Source organism: Hyperolius riggenbachi, chromosome 2, assembly GCF_040937935.1.
Source record: "Hyperolius riggenbachi isolate aHypRig1 chromosome 2, aHypRig1.pri, whole genome shotgun sequence".
In the NCBI taxonomy this organism is placed as follows: Eukaryota; Metazoa; Chordata; class Amphibia; order Anura; family Hyperoliidae; genus Hyperolius; species Hyperolius riggenbachi.
Window position 1 is genome coordinate 147,038,100 of NC_090647.1, and position 9,544 is coordinate 147,047,643.

The following is a 9,544-nucleotide window of genomic DNA, read 5'->3' on the forward strand; positions in this document are numbered from 1 at the left end:
GCGCCGTTCCGGCGCCTTGAAGGTGAGGCTTCCCACGCGTGCTCATAGCCATTGGGCCTCAAACCCAAAAAAACGCCTGCAGCACCTGGGGTTCACAGCCGGTCTCCCATGCAGCTACTAACCAGGCCTGAAGCCGCTTAGCTTCCGCAATCTGACGAGAGCGGGCGCTTTCGGCTTAGTGTGGCCGCAGGCAACCTCCAAGGCGCCGTTCCGGCGCCTTGAAGGTGAGGCTTCCCACGCGTGCTCATAGCCATTGGGCCTCAAACCCAAAAAAACACTTGCAGCACCTGGGGTTCACAGCCGGTCTCCCATGCAGCTACTAACCAGGCCTGAAGCCGCTTAGCTTCCGCGATCTGACGAGAGCGGGCGCTTTCGGCTTAGTGTGGCCGCAGGCAACCTAAAGGGCGCCGTTCCGGCGCCTTGAAGGTGAGGCTTTCCACGCGTGCTCATAGCCATTGGGCCTCAAACCCAAAAAAACACCTGCAGCACCTGGGGTTCACAGCCGGTCTCCCATGCAGCTACTAACCAGGCCTGAAGCCGCTTAGCTTCCGCGATCTGACGAGAGCGGGCGCTTTCGGCTTAGTGTGGCCGCAGGCAACCTCCAAGGCGCCGTTCCGGCGCCTTGAAGGTGAGGCTTCCCACGCGTGCTCATAGCCATTGGGCCTCAAACCCAAAAAAACGCCTGCAGCACCTGGGGTTCACAGCCGGTCTCCCATGCAGCTACTAACCAGGCCTGAAGCCGCTTAGCTTCCGCGATCTGACGAGAGCGGGCGATTTCGGCTTAGTGTGGCCGCAGGCACCCTTCAGGGCGCCGTTCCGGCGCCTTGAAGGTGAGGCTTCCCACGCGTGCTCATAGCCATTGGGCCTCAAACCCAAAAAAACACCTGCAGCACCTGGGGTTCACAGCCGATCTCCCATGCAGCTATTAACCAGGCCTGAAGCCGCTTAGCTTCCGCGATCTGACGAGAGCGGGCGCTTTCGGCTTAGTGTGGCCGCAGGCAACCTCCAGGGCGCCGTTCCGGCGCCTTGAAGGTGAGGCTTCCCACGCGTGCTCATAGCCATTGGGTCTCAAACCCAAAAAACCGCCTGCAGCACCTGGGGTTCACAGCCGGTCTCCCATGCAGCTACTAACCAGGCCTGAAGCCGCTTAGCTTCCGCGATCTGACGAGAGCGGGCGCTTTCGGCTTAGTGTGGCCGCAGGCAACCTCCAGGGCCTTGAAGGTGAGGCTTCCCACGCGTGCTCATAGCCATTGGGCCTCAAACCCAAAAAAACGCCTGTAGCACCTGGGGTTCACAGCCAATCTCCCATGCAGCTACTAACCAGGCCTGAAGCCGCTTAGCTTCCGCGATCTGACGAGAGCGGGCGCTTTCGGCTTAGTGTGGCCGCAGGCAACCTCCAGGGCGCCGTTCCGGCGCCTTGAAGGTGAGGCTTCCCACGCGTGCTCATAGCCATTGGGTCTCAAACCCAAAAAACCGCCTGCAGCACCTGGGGTTCACAGCCGGTCTCCCATGCAGCTACTAACCAGGCCTGAAGCCGCTTAGCTTCCGCGATCTGACGAGAGCGGGCGCTTTCGGCTTAGTGTGGCCGCAGGCAACCTCCAGGGCGCCTTGAAGGTGAGGCTTCCCACGCGTGCTCATAGCCATTGGGCCTCAAACCCAAAAAAACGCCTGCAGCACCTGGGGTTCACAGCTGGTCTCCCATGCAGCTACTAACCAGGCCTGAAGCCGCTTAGCTTCCGCGATCTGACGAGAGCGGGCGCTTTCGGCTTAGTGTGGCCGCAGGCAACCTCCAGGGCCTTGAAGGTGAGGCTTCCCACGCGTGCTCATAGCCATTGGGCCTCAAACCCAAAAAAACGCCTGCAGCACCTGGGGTTCACAGCCGGTCTCCCATGCAGCTACTAACCAGGCCTGAAGCCGCTTAGCTTCCGCGATCTGACGAGAGTGGGCGCTTTCGGCTTAGTGTGGCCGCAGGCAACCTCCAAGGCGCCGTTCCGGTGCCTTGAAGGTGAGGCTTCCCACGCGTGCTCATAGCCATTGGGCCTCAAACCCAAAAAAACGCCTGCAGCACCTGGGGTTCACAGCCGGTCTCCCATGCAGCTACTAACCAGGCCTGAAGCCGCTTAGTTTCCGCGATCTGACGAGAGCGGGTGATTTCGGCTTAGTGTGGCCGCAGGCACCCTCCAGGGCGCCGTTCCGGCGCCTTGAAGGTTAGGCTTCCCACGCGTGCTCATAGCCATTGGGCCTCAAACCCAAAAAAACACCTGCAGCACCTGGGGTTCACAGCCGGTCTCCCATGCAGCTACTAACCAGGCCTGAAACCGCTTAGCTTCCGCGATCTGACGAGAGCGGGCGATTTCGGCTTAGTGTGGCCGCAGGCACCCTCCAGGGCGCCGTTCCGGCGCCTTGAAGGTGAGGCTTCCCACGCGTGCTCATAGCCATTGGGCCTCAAACCCAAAAAAACGCCTGCAGCACCTGGGGTTCACAGCCGGTCTCCCATGCAGCTACTAACCAGGCCTGAAGCCGCTTAGCTTCCGCGATCTGACGAGAGCGGGCGCTTTCGGCTTAGTGTGGCCGCAGGCAACCACCAAGGCGCCGTTCCGGCGCCTTGAAGGTGAGGCTTCCCACGCGTGCTCATAGCCATTGGGCCTCAAACCCAAAAAAACGCCTGCAGCACCTGGGGTTCACAGCCGGTCTCCCATGCAGCTACTAACCAGGGCTGAAGCCGCTTAGCTTCCGCGATCTGACGAGAGCAGGCGCTTTCGGCTTAGTGTGGCCGCAGGCAACCTCCAAGGCGCCGTTCCAGCGCCTTGAAGGTGAGGCTTCCCACGCGTGCTCATAGCCATTGGGCCTCAAACCCAAAAAAACGCCTGTAGCACCTGGGGTTCACAGCCGATCTCCCATGCAGCTACTAACCAGGCCTGAAGCCGCTTAGCTTCCGCGATCTGACGAGAGCGGGCGCTTTCGGCTTAGTGTGGCCGCAGGCAACCTCCAGGGCGCCGTTCCGGCGCCTTGAAGGTGAGGCTTCCCACGCGTGCTCATAGCCATTGGGTCTCAAACCCAAAAAACCGCCTGCAGCACCTGGGGTTCACAGCCGGTCTCCCATGCAGCTACTAACCAGGCCTGAAGCCGCTTAGCTTCCGCGATCTGACGAGAGCGGGCGCTTTCGGCTTAGTGTGGCCGCAGGCAACCTCCAGGGCGCCTTGAAGGTGAGGCTTCCCACGCGTGCTCATAGCCATTGGGCCTCTAACCCAAAAAAACGCCTGCAGCACCTGGGGTTCACAGCTGGTCTCCCATGCAGCTACTAACCAGGCCTGAAGCCGCTTAGCTTCCGCGATCTGACGAGAGCGGGCGCTTTCGGCTTAGTGTGGCCGCAGGCAACCTCCAGGGCCTTGAAGGTGAGGCTTCCCACGCGTGCTCATAGCCATTGGGCCTCAAACCCAAAAAAACGCCTGCAGCACCTGGGGTTCACAGCCGGTCTCCCATGCAGCTACTAACCAGGCCTGAAGCCGCTTAGCTTCCGCGATCTGACGAGAGTGGGCGCTTTCGGCTTAGTGTGGCCGCAGGCAACCTCCAAGGCGCCGTTCCGGTGCCTTGAAGGTGAGGCTTCCCACGCTTGCTCAAGGCCATTGGGCCTCAAACCCAAAAAAACGCCTGCAGCACCTGGGGTTCACAGCCGGTCTCCCATGCAGCTACTAACCAGGCCTGAAGCGGCTTAGCTTCCGCGATCTGACAAGAGCGGGCGCTTTCGGCTTAGTGTGGCCGCAGGCAACCTCCAGGGCGCCGTTCCGGTGCCTTGAAGGTGAGGCTTCCCACGCGTGCTCATAGCCATTGGGCCTCAAACCCAAAAAAACGCCTGCAGCACCTGGGGTTCACAGCCGGTCTCCCATGCAGCTACTAACCAGGCCTGAAGCCGCTTAGCTTCCGCGATCTGACAAGAGCAGGCGCTTTCGGCTTAGTGTGGCCGCAGGCAACCTCCAAGGCGCCGTTCCGGTGCCTTGAAGGTGAGGCTTCCCACGCGTGCTCATAGCCATTGGGCCTCAAACCCAAAAAAACGCCTGCAGCACCTGGGGTTCACAGCCGGTCTCCCATGCAGCTACTAACCAGGCCTGAAGCCGCTTAGCTTCCGCGATCTGACAAAAGCGGGCGCTTTCGGCTTAGTGTGGCCGCAGGCAACCTCCAGGGCTCAAACCCAAAAAAACGCCTGCAGCACCTGGGGTTCACAGCCGGTCTCCCATGCAGCTACTAACCAGGCCTGAAGCCGCTTAGCTTCCGCGATCTGTCGAGAGCGGGCGCTTTCGGCTTAGTGTGGCCGCAGGCAACCTCCAAGGCGCCGTTCCGGCGCCTTGAAGGTGAAGCTTCCCACGCGTGCTCATAGCCATTGGGCCTCAAACCCAAAACAACGCCTGCAGCACCTGGGGTTCACAGCCGGTCTCCCATGCAGCTACTAACCAGGCCTGAAGCCGTTTAGCTTCCGCGATCTGACGAGAGCGGGCGCTTTCGGCTTAGTGTGGCCACAGGCAACCTCCAAGGCGCCGTTCCGGCGCCTTGAAGGTGAGGCTTCCCACGCGTGCTCATAGCCATTGGGCCTCAAACCCAAAAAAACACCTGCAGCACCTGGGGTTCACAGCCGGTCTCCCATGCAGCTACTAACCAGGCCTGAAGCCGCTTAGCTTCCGCGATCTGACGAGAGCGGGCGCTTTCGGCTTAGTGTGGCCGCAGGCAACCTCAAGGGCGCCGTTCCGGCGCCTTGAAGGTGAGGCTTCCCACGCGTGCTCATAGCCATTGGGTCTCAAACCCAAAAAAACGCCTGCAGCACCTGGGGTTCACAGCCGGTCTCCCATGCAGCTACTAACCAGGCCTGAAGCCACTTAGCTTCCGCGATCTGACGAGAGCGGGCGCTTTCGGCTTAGTGTGGCCGCAGGCAACCTCCAGGGCGCCGTTCCGGCGCCTTGAAGGTGAGGCTTCCCACGCGTGCTCATAGCCATTGGGCCTCAAACCCAAAACAACGCCTGCAGCACCTGGGGTTCACAGCCGGTCTCCCATGCAGCTACTAACCAGGCCTGAAGCCGCTTAGCTTCCGCGATCTGACGAGAGCGGGCGCTTTCGGCTTAGTGTGGCCGCAGGCAACCTCCAGGGCGCCGTTCCGGCGCCTTGAAGGTGAGGCTTCCCACGCGTGCTCATAGCCATTGGGCCTCAAACCCAAAACAACGCCTGCAGCACCTGGGGTTCACAGCCGGTCTCCCATGCAGCTACTAACCAGGCCTGAAGCCGCTTAGCTTCCACGATCTGACGAGTGCGGGCGCTTTCGACTTAGTGTGGCCGCAGGCAACCTCCAGGGCGCCGTTCCGGCGCCTTGAAGGTGAGGCTTCCCACGCGTGCTCATAGCCATTGGGTCTCAAACCCAAAAAAACACCTGCAGCACCTGGGGTTCACAGCCGGTCTCCCATGCAGCTACTAACCAGGCCTGAAGCCACTTAGCTTCCGCGATCTGACGAGAGTGGGCGCTTTCGGCTTAGTGTGGCCGCAGGCAACCTCCAGGGTGCCGTTCCGGCGCCTTGAAGGTGAGGCTTCCCACGCGTGCTCATAGCCATTGGGTCTCAAACCCAAAAAAACACCTGCAGCACCTGGGGTTCACAGCCGGTCTCCCATGCAGCTACTAACCAGGCCTGAAGCCACTTAGCTTCCGCGATCTGACGAGAGCGGGCGCTTTCGGCTTAGTGTGGCCGCAGGCAACCTCCAGGGCGCCGTTCCGGCGCCTTGAAGGTGAGGCTTCCCACGCGTGCTCATAGCCATTGGGCCTCAAACCCAAAACAACGCCTGCAGCACCTGGGGTTCACAGCCGGTCTCCCATGCAGCTACTAACCAGGCCTGAAGCCGCTTAGCTTCCGCGATCTGACGAGAGCGGGCGCTTTCGGCTTAGTGTGGCCGCAGGCAACCTCCAGGGCGCCGTTCCGGCGCCTTGAAGGTGAGGCTTCCCACGCGTGCTCATAGCCATTGGGCCTCAAACCCAAAAAAACACCTGCAGCACCTGGGGTTCACAGCCGGTCTCCCATGCAGCTACTAACCAGGCCTGAAGCCGCTTAGCTTCCGCGATCTGACGAGAGCGGGCGTTTTCGGCTTAGTGTGGCCGCAGGCAACCTCCAGGGCGCCGTTCCGGCGCCTTGAAGGTGAGGCTTCCCACGCGTGCTCATAGCCATTGGGCCTCAAACCCAAAACAACGCCTGCAGCACCTGGGGTTCACAGCCGGTCTCCCATGCAGCTACTAACCAGGCCTGAAGCCGCTTAGCTTCCGCGATCTGACGAGTGCAGGCGCTTTCGGCTTAGTGTGGCCGCAGGCAACCTCCAAGGCGCCGTTCCGGCGCCTTGAAGGTGAGGCTTCCCACGCGTGCTCATAGCCATTGGGCCTCAAACCCAAAAAAACGCCTGCAGCACCTGGTGTTCACAGCCGGTCTCCCATGCAGCTACTAACCAGGCCTGAAGCCGCTTAGCTTCCGCGATCTGACAAGAGCGGGCGCTTTCGGCTTAGTGTGGCTGCAGGCAACCTCCAGGGCGCCGTTCCGGCGCCTTGAAGGTGAGGCTTCCCACGCGTGCTCATAGCCATTGGGCCTCAAACCCAAAACAACGCCTGCAGCACCTGGGGTTCACAGCCGGTCTCCCATGCAGCTACTAACCAGGCCTGAAGCCGCTTAGCTTCCGCGATCTGACGAGAGCGGGCGCTTTCGGCTTAGTGTGGCCGCAGGCAACCTCCAGGGCGCCGTTCCGGCGCCTTGAAGGTGAGGCTTCCCACGCGTGCTCATAGCCATTGGGCCTCAAACCCAAAAAAACGCCTGCCGCACCTGGGGTTCACAGCCGGTCTCCCATGCAGCTACTAACCAGGCCTGAAGCCGCTTAGCTTCCGCGATCTGACGAGAGTGGGCGCTTTCGGCTTAGTGTGGCCGCAGGCAACCTCCAGGGCGCCGTTCCGGCGCCTTGAAGGTGCGGCTTCCCACGCGTGCTCATAGCCATTGGGCCTCAAACCCAAAACAACGCCTGCAGCACCTGGGGTTCACAGCCGGTCTCCCATGCAGCTACTAACCAGGCCTGAAGCCGCTTAGCTTCCGCGATCTGACGAGAGCGGGCGCTTTCGGCTTAGTGTGGCCGCAGGCAACCTCCAGGGCGCCGTTCCGGCGCCTTGAAGGTGAGGCTTCCCACGCGTGCTCATAGCCATTGGGCCTCAAACCCAAAAAAACGCCTGCAGCACCTGGGGTTCACAGCCGGTCTCCCATGCAGCTACTAACCAGGCCTGAAGCCGCTTAGCTTCCGCGATCTGACGAGAGCGGGCGCTTTCGGCTTAGTGTGGCCGCAGGCAGCCTCCAGGGCGCCGTTCCGGCGCCTTGAAGGTGAGGCTTCCCACGCGTGCTCATAGCCATTGGGCCTCAAACCCAAAACAACGCCTGCAGCACCTGGGGTTCACAGCCGGTCTCCCATGCAGCTACTAACCAGGCCTGAAGCCGCTTAGCTTCCGCGATCTGACAAGAGCGGGCGCTTTCGGCTTAGTGTGGCCGCAGGCAACCTCCAGGGCGCCGTTCCGGCGCCTTGAAGGTGAGGCTTCCCACGCGTGCTCATAGCCATTGGGCCTCAAACCCAAAAAAACGCCTGCAGCACCTGGGGTTCACAGCCGGTCTCCCATGCAGCTACTAACCAGGCCTGAAGCCGCTTAGCTTCCGCGATCTGACGAGAGCGGGCGCTTTAGGCTTAGTGTGGCCGCAGGCAAGCTCCAGGGCGCCGTTCCGGCGCCTTGAAGGTGAGGCTTCCCACGCGTGCTCATAGCCATTGGGTCTCAAACCCACAAAAACGCCTGCAGCACCTGGGGTTCACAGCCGGTCTCCCATGCAGCTACTAACCAGGCCTGAAGCCGCTTAGCTTCTGCAATCTGACGAGAGCGGGCGCTTTCAGCTTAGTGTGGCCGCAGGCAAACTCCAGGGCGCCGTTCCGGCGCCTTGAAGGTGAGGCTTCCTACGCGTGCTCATAGCCATTGGGCCTCAAACCCAAAAAAACACCTGCCGCACCTGGGGTTCACAGCCGGTCTCCCATGCAGCTACTAACCAGGGCTGAAGCCGCTTAGCTTCCGCGATCTGACGAGAGCAGGCGCTTTCGGCTTAGTGTGGCCGCAGGCAACCTCCAACGCGCCGTTCCAGCGCCTTGAAGGTGAGGCTTCACACGCGTGCTCATAGCCATTGGGCCTCAAACCCAAAAAAACGCCTGTAGCACCTGGGGTTCACAGCCGATCTCCCATGCAGCTACTAACCAGGCCTGAAGCCGCTTAGCTTCCGCGATCTGACGAGAGCGGGCGCTTTCGGCTTAGTGTGGCCGCAGGCAACCTCCAGGGCGCCGTTCCGGCGCCTTGAAGGTGAGGCTTCCCACGCGTGCTCATAGCCATTGGGTCTCAAACCCAAAAAACCGCCTGCAGCACCTGGGGTTCACAGCCGGTCTCCCATGCAGCTACTAACCAGGCCTGAAGCCGCTTAGCTTCCGCGATCTGACGAGAGCGGGCGCTTTCGGCTTAGTGTGGCCGCAGGCAACCTCCAGGGCGCCTTGAAGGTGAGGCTTCCCACGCGTGCTCATAGCCATTGGGCCTCAAACCCAAAAAAACGCCTGCAGCACCTGGGGTTCACAGCTGGTCTCCCATGCAGCTACTAACCAGGCCTGAAGCCGCTTAGTTTCCGCGATCTGAAGAGAGCGGGCGCTTTCGGCTTAGTGTGGCCGCCGGCAACCTCCAGGGCCTTGAAGGTGAGGCTTCCCACGCGTGCTCATAGCCATTGGGCCTCAAACCCAAAAAAAACGCCTGCAGCACCTGGGGTTCACAGCCGGTCTCCCATGCAGCTACTAACCAGGCCTGAAGCCGCTTAGCTTCCGCGATCTGACGAGAGTGGGCGCTTTCGGCTTAGTGTGGCCGCAGGCAACCTCCAAGGCGCCGTTCCGGCGCCTTGAAGGTGAGGCTTCCCACGCGTGCTCATAGCCATTGGGCCTCAAACCCAAAAAAACGCCTGCAGCACCTGGGGTTCACAGCCGGTCTCCCATGCAGCTACTAACCAGGCCTGAAGCCACTTAGCTTCTGCGATCTGACGAGAGCGGGCACTTTCGGCTTAGTGTGGCCGCAGGCAACCTCCAAGGCGCCGTTCCGGCGCCTTGAAGGTGAGGCTTCCCACGCGTGCTCATAGCCATTTGGCCTCAAACCCAAAAAAACACCTGCAGCACCTGGGGTTCACAGCCAGTCTCCCATGCAGCTACTAACCAGGCCTGAAGCCGCTTAGCTTCCGCGATCTGACAAGAGCGGGCGCTTTTGGCTTAGTGTGGCCGCAGGCAACCTCCAGGGCTCAAACCCAAAAAAATGCCTGCAGCACCTGGGGTTCACAGCCGGTCTCCCATGCAGCTACTAACCAGGCCTGAAGCCGCTTAGCTTCCGCGATCTGTCGAGAGCGGGCGTTTTCGGCTTAGTGTGGCCGCAGGCAACCTCCAAGGCGCCGTTCCGGCGCCTTGAAGGTGAAGCTTCCCACGCGTGCTC

General features: G+C 61.2%; 12 non-coding genes and 36 pseudogenes across 12 annotated transcripts; all 48 read right to left on the minus strand.

Annotated features, from left to right (window-relative positions):
* Window positions 1-73: 73 nt before the first annotated feature.
* Window positions 74-192, minus strand: LOC137558807 (5S ribosomal RNA; annotated as a pseudogene).
* Window positions 193-275: 83 nt separating this feature from the next.
* On the minus strand, window positions 276-394 carry LOC137548274 (5S ribosomal RNA; annotated as a pseudogene).
* Window positions 395-477: 83 nt separating this feature from the next.
* On the minus strand, window positions 478-596 carry LOC137557310 (5S ribosomal RNA; annotated as a pseudogene).
* An 83-nt stretch (window positions 597-679) lies between these two features.
* Window positions 680-798, minus strand: LOC137557937 (5S ribosomal RNA; annotated as a pseudogene).
* An 83-nt stretch (window positions 799-881) lies between these two features.
* LOC137550897 (5S ribosomal RNA) lies at window positions 882-1,000 on the minus strand (annotated as a pseudogene).
* An 83-nt stretch (window positions 1,001-1,083) lies between these two features.
* Window positions 1,084-1,202, minus strand: LOC137553450 (5S ribosomal RNA). The gene has a single exon (XR_011027253.1). It is a non-coding gene; the product is annotated as a 5S ribosomal RNA (ribosomal RNA).
* Window positions 1,203-1,272: 70 nt separating this feature from the next.
* Window positions 1,273-1,391, minus strand: LOC137551333 (5S ribosomal RNA; annotated as a pseudogene).
* Window positions 1,392-1,474: 83 nt separating this feature from the next.
* LOC137553461 (5S ribosomal RNA) lies at window positions 1,475-1,593 on the minus strand. The gene has a single exon (XR_011027254.1). It is a non-coding gene; the product is annotated as a 5S ribosomal RNA (ribosomal RNA).
* Window positions 1,594-1,665: 72 nt separating this feature from the next.
* Window positions 1,666-1,784, minus strand: LOC137549929 (5S ribosomal RNA). Its single transcript, XR_011026868.1, has one exon. It is a non-coding gene; the product is annotated as a 5S ribosomal RNA (ribosomal RNA).
* A 70-nt stretch (window positions 1,785-1,854) lies between these two features.
* LOC137548053 (5S ribosomal RNA) lies at window positions 1,855-1,973 on the minus strand (annotated as a pseudogene).
* Window positions 1,974-2,056: 83 nt separating this feature from the next.
* On the minus strand, window positions 2,057-2,175 carry LOC137548107 (5S ribosomal RNA; annotated as a pseudogene).
* Window positions 2,176-2,258: 83 nt separating this feature from the next.
* LOC137548923 (5S ribosomal RNA) lies at window positions 2,259-2,377 on the minus strand (annotated as a pseudogene).
* An 83-nt stretch (window positions 2,378-2,460) lies between these two features.
* On the minus strand, window positions 2,461-2,579 carry LOC137553473 (5S ribosomal RNA). Its single transcript, XR_011027255.1, has one exon. It is a non-coding gene; the product is annotated as a 5S ribosomal RNA (ribosomal RNA).
* Window positions 2,580-2,662: 83 nt separating this feature from the next.
* LOC137549256 (5S ribosomal RNA) lies at window positions 2,663-2,781 on the minus strand (annotated as a pseudogene).
* An 83-nt stretch (window positions 2,782-2,864) lies between these two features.
* LOC137549147 (5S ribosomal RNA) lies at window positions 2,865-2,983 on the minus strand (annotated as a pseudogene).
* An 83-nt stretch (window positions 2,984-3,066) lies between these two features.
* LOC137553485 (5S ribosomal RNA) lies at window positions 3,067-3,185 on the minus strand. Its single transcript, XR_011027256.1, has one exon. It is a non-coding gene; the product is annotated as a 5S ribosomal RNA (ribosomal RNA).
* A 72-nt stretch (window positions 3,186-3,257) lies between these two features.
* On the minus strand, window positions 3,258-3,376 carry LOC137549940 (5S ribosomal RNA). Its single transcript, XR_011026869.1, has one exon. It is a non-coding gene; the product is annotated as a 5S ribosomal RNA (ribosomal RNA).
* Window positions 3,377-3,446: 70 nt separating this feature from the next.
* Window positions 3,447-3,565, minus strand: LOC137548054 (5S ribosomal RNA; annotated as a pseudogene).
* Window positions 3,566-3,648: 83 nt separating this feature from the next.
* On the minus strand, window positions 3,649-3,767 carry LOC137550847 (5S ribosomal RNA; annotated as a pseudogene).
* An 83-nt stretch (window positions 3,768-3,850) lies between these two features.
* Window positions 3,851-3,969, minus strand: LOC137548907 (5S ribosomal RNA; annotated as a pseudogene).
* Window positions 3,970-4,052: 83 nt separating this feature from the next.
* LOC137549129 (5S ribosomal RNA) lies at window positions 4,053-4,171 on the minus strand (annotated as a pseudogene).
* A 27-nt stretch (window positions 4,172-4,198) lies between these two features.
* Window positions 4,199-4,317, minus strand: LOC137558990 (5S ribosomal RNA; annotated as a pseudogene).
* Window positions 4,318-4,400: 83 nt separating this feature from the next.
* On the minus strand, window positions 4,401-4,519 carry LOC137558480 (5S ribosomal RNA; annotated as a pseudogene).
* Window positions 4,520-4,602: 83 nt separating this feature from the next.
* Window positions 4,603-4,721, minus strand: LOC137557311 (5S ribosomal RNA; annotated as a pseudogene).
* An 83-nt stretch (window positions 4,722-4,804) lies between these two features.
* Window positions 4,805-4,923, minus strand: LOC137558049 (5S ribosomal RNA; annotated as a pseudogene).
* Window positions 4,924-5,006: 83 nt separating this feature from the next.
* Window positions 5,007-5,125, minus strand: LOC137553496 (5S ribosomal RNA). The gene has a single exon (XR_011027259.1). It is a non-coding gene; the product is annotated as a 5S ribosomal RNA (ribosomal RNA).
* Window positions 5,126-5,208: 83 nt separating this feature from the next.
* Window positions 5,209-5,327, minus strand: LOC137549862 (5S ribosomal RNA; annotated as a pseudogene).
* An 83-nt stretch (window positions 5,328-5,410) lies between these two features.
* LOC137551354 (5S ribosomal RNA) lies at window positions 5,411-5,529 on the minus strand (annotated as a pseudogene).
* An 83-nt stretch (window positions 5,530-5,612) lies between these two features.
* Window positions 5,613-5,731, minus strand: LOC137547714 (5S ribosomal RNA; annotated as a pseudogene).
* An 83-nt stretch (window positions 5,732-5,814) lies between these two features.
* LOC137553508 (5S ribosomal RNA) lies at window positions 5,815-5,933 on the minus strand. Its single transcript, XR_011027260.1, has one exon. It is a non-coding gene; the product is annotated as a 5S ribosomal RNA (ribosomal RNA).
* Window positions 5,934-6,016: 83 nt separating this feature from the next.
* On the minus strand, window positions 6,017-6,135 carry LOC137558136 (5S ribosomal RNA; annotated as a pseudogene).
* An 83-nt stretch (window positions 6,136-6,218) lies between these two features.
* On the minus strand, window positions 6,219-6,337 carry LOC137548279 (5S ribosomal RNA; annotated as a pseudogene).
* An 83-nt stretch (window positions 6,338-6,420) lies between these two features.
* On the minus strand, window positions 6,421-6,539 carry LOC137558867 (5S ribosomal RNA; annotated as a pseudogene).
* An 83-nt stretch (window positions 6,540-6,622) lies between these two features.
* LOC137553519 (5S ribosomal RNA) lies at window positions 6,623-6,741 on the minus strand. Its single transcript, XR_011027261.1, has one exon. It is a non-coding gene; the product is annotated as a 5S ribosomal RNA (ribosomal RNA).
* An 83-nt stretch (window positions 6,742-6,824) lies between these two features.
* On the minus strand, window positions 6,825-6,943 carry LOC137550967 (5S ribosomal RNA; annotated as a pseudogene).
* An 83-nt stretch (window positions 6,944-7,026) lies between these two features.
* On the minus strand, window positions 7,027-7,145 carry LOC137553532 (5S ribosomal RNA). Its single transcript, XR_011027263.1, has one exon. It is a non-coding gene; the product is annotated as a 5S ribosomal RNA (ribosomal RNA).
* An 83-nt stretch (window positions 7,146-7,228) lies between these two features.
* Window positions 7,229-7,347, minus strand: LOC137553544 (5S ribosomal RNA). Its single transcript, XR_011027264.1, has one exon. It is a non-coding gene; the product is annotated as a 5S ribosomal RNA (ribosomal RNA).
* An 83-nt stretch (window positions 7,348-7,430) lies between these two features.
* Window positions 7,431-7,549, minus strand: LOC137559253 (5S ribosomal RNA; annotated as a pseudogene).
* An 83-nt stretch (window positions 7,550-7,632) lies between these two features.
* Window positions 7,633-7,751, minus strand: LOC137557528 (5S ribosomal RNA; annotated as a pseudogene).
* An 83-nt stretch (window positions 7,752-7,834) lies between these two features.
* Window positions 7,835-7,953, minus strand: LOC137551220 (5S ribosomal RNA; annotated as a pseudogene).
* An 83-nt stretch (window positions 7,954-8,036) lies between these two features.
* Window positions 8,037-8,155, minus strand: LOC137552798 (5S ribosomal RNA; annotated as a pseudogene).
* An 83-nt stretch (window positions 8,156-8,238) lies between these two features.
* LOC137549148 (5S ribosomal RNA) lies at window positions 8,239-8,357 on the minus strand (annotated as a pseudogene).
* An 83-nt stretch (window positions 8,358-8,440) lies between these two features.
* LOC137553556 (5S ribosomal RNA) lies at window positions 8,441-8,559 on the minus strand. The gene has a single exon (XR_011027265.1). It is a non-coding gene; the product is annotated as a 5S ribosomal RNA (ribosomal RNA).
* Window positions 8,560-8,631: 72 nt separating this feature from the next.
* LOC137550863 (5S ribosomal RNA) lies at window positions 8,632-8,750 on the minus strand (annotated as a pseudogene).
* Window positions 8,751-8,821: 71 nt separating this feature from the next.
* Window positions 8,822-8,940, minus strand: LOC137548055 (5S ribosomal RNA; annotated as a pseudogene).
* An 83-nt stretch (window positions 8,941-9,023) lies between these two features.
* On the minus strand, window positions 9,024-9,142 carry LOC137550980 (5S ribosomal RNA; annotated as a pseudogene).
* Window positions 9,143-9,225: 83 nt separating this feature from the next.
* On the minus strand, window positions 9,226-9,344 carry LOC137552717 (5S ribosomal RNA; annotated as a pseudogene).
* Window positions 9,345-9,371: 27 nt separating this feature from the next.
* LOC137558932 (5S ribosomal RNA) lies at window positions 9,372-9,490 on the minus strand (annotated as a pseudogene).
* Window positions 9,491-9,544: the final 54 nt, after the last annotated feature.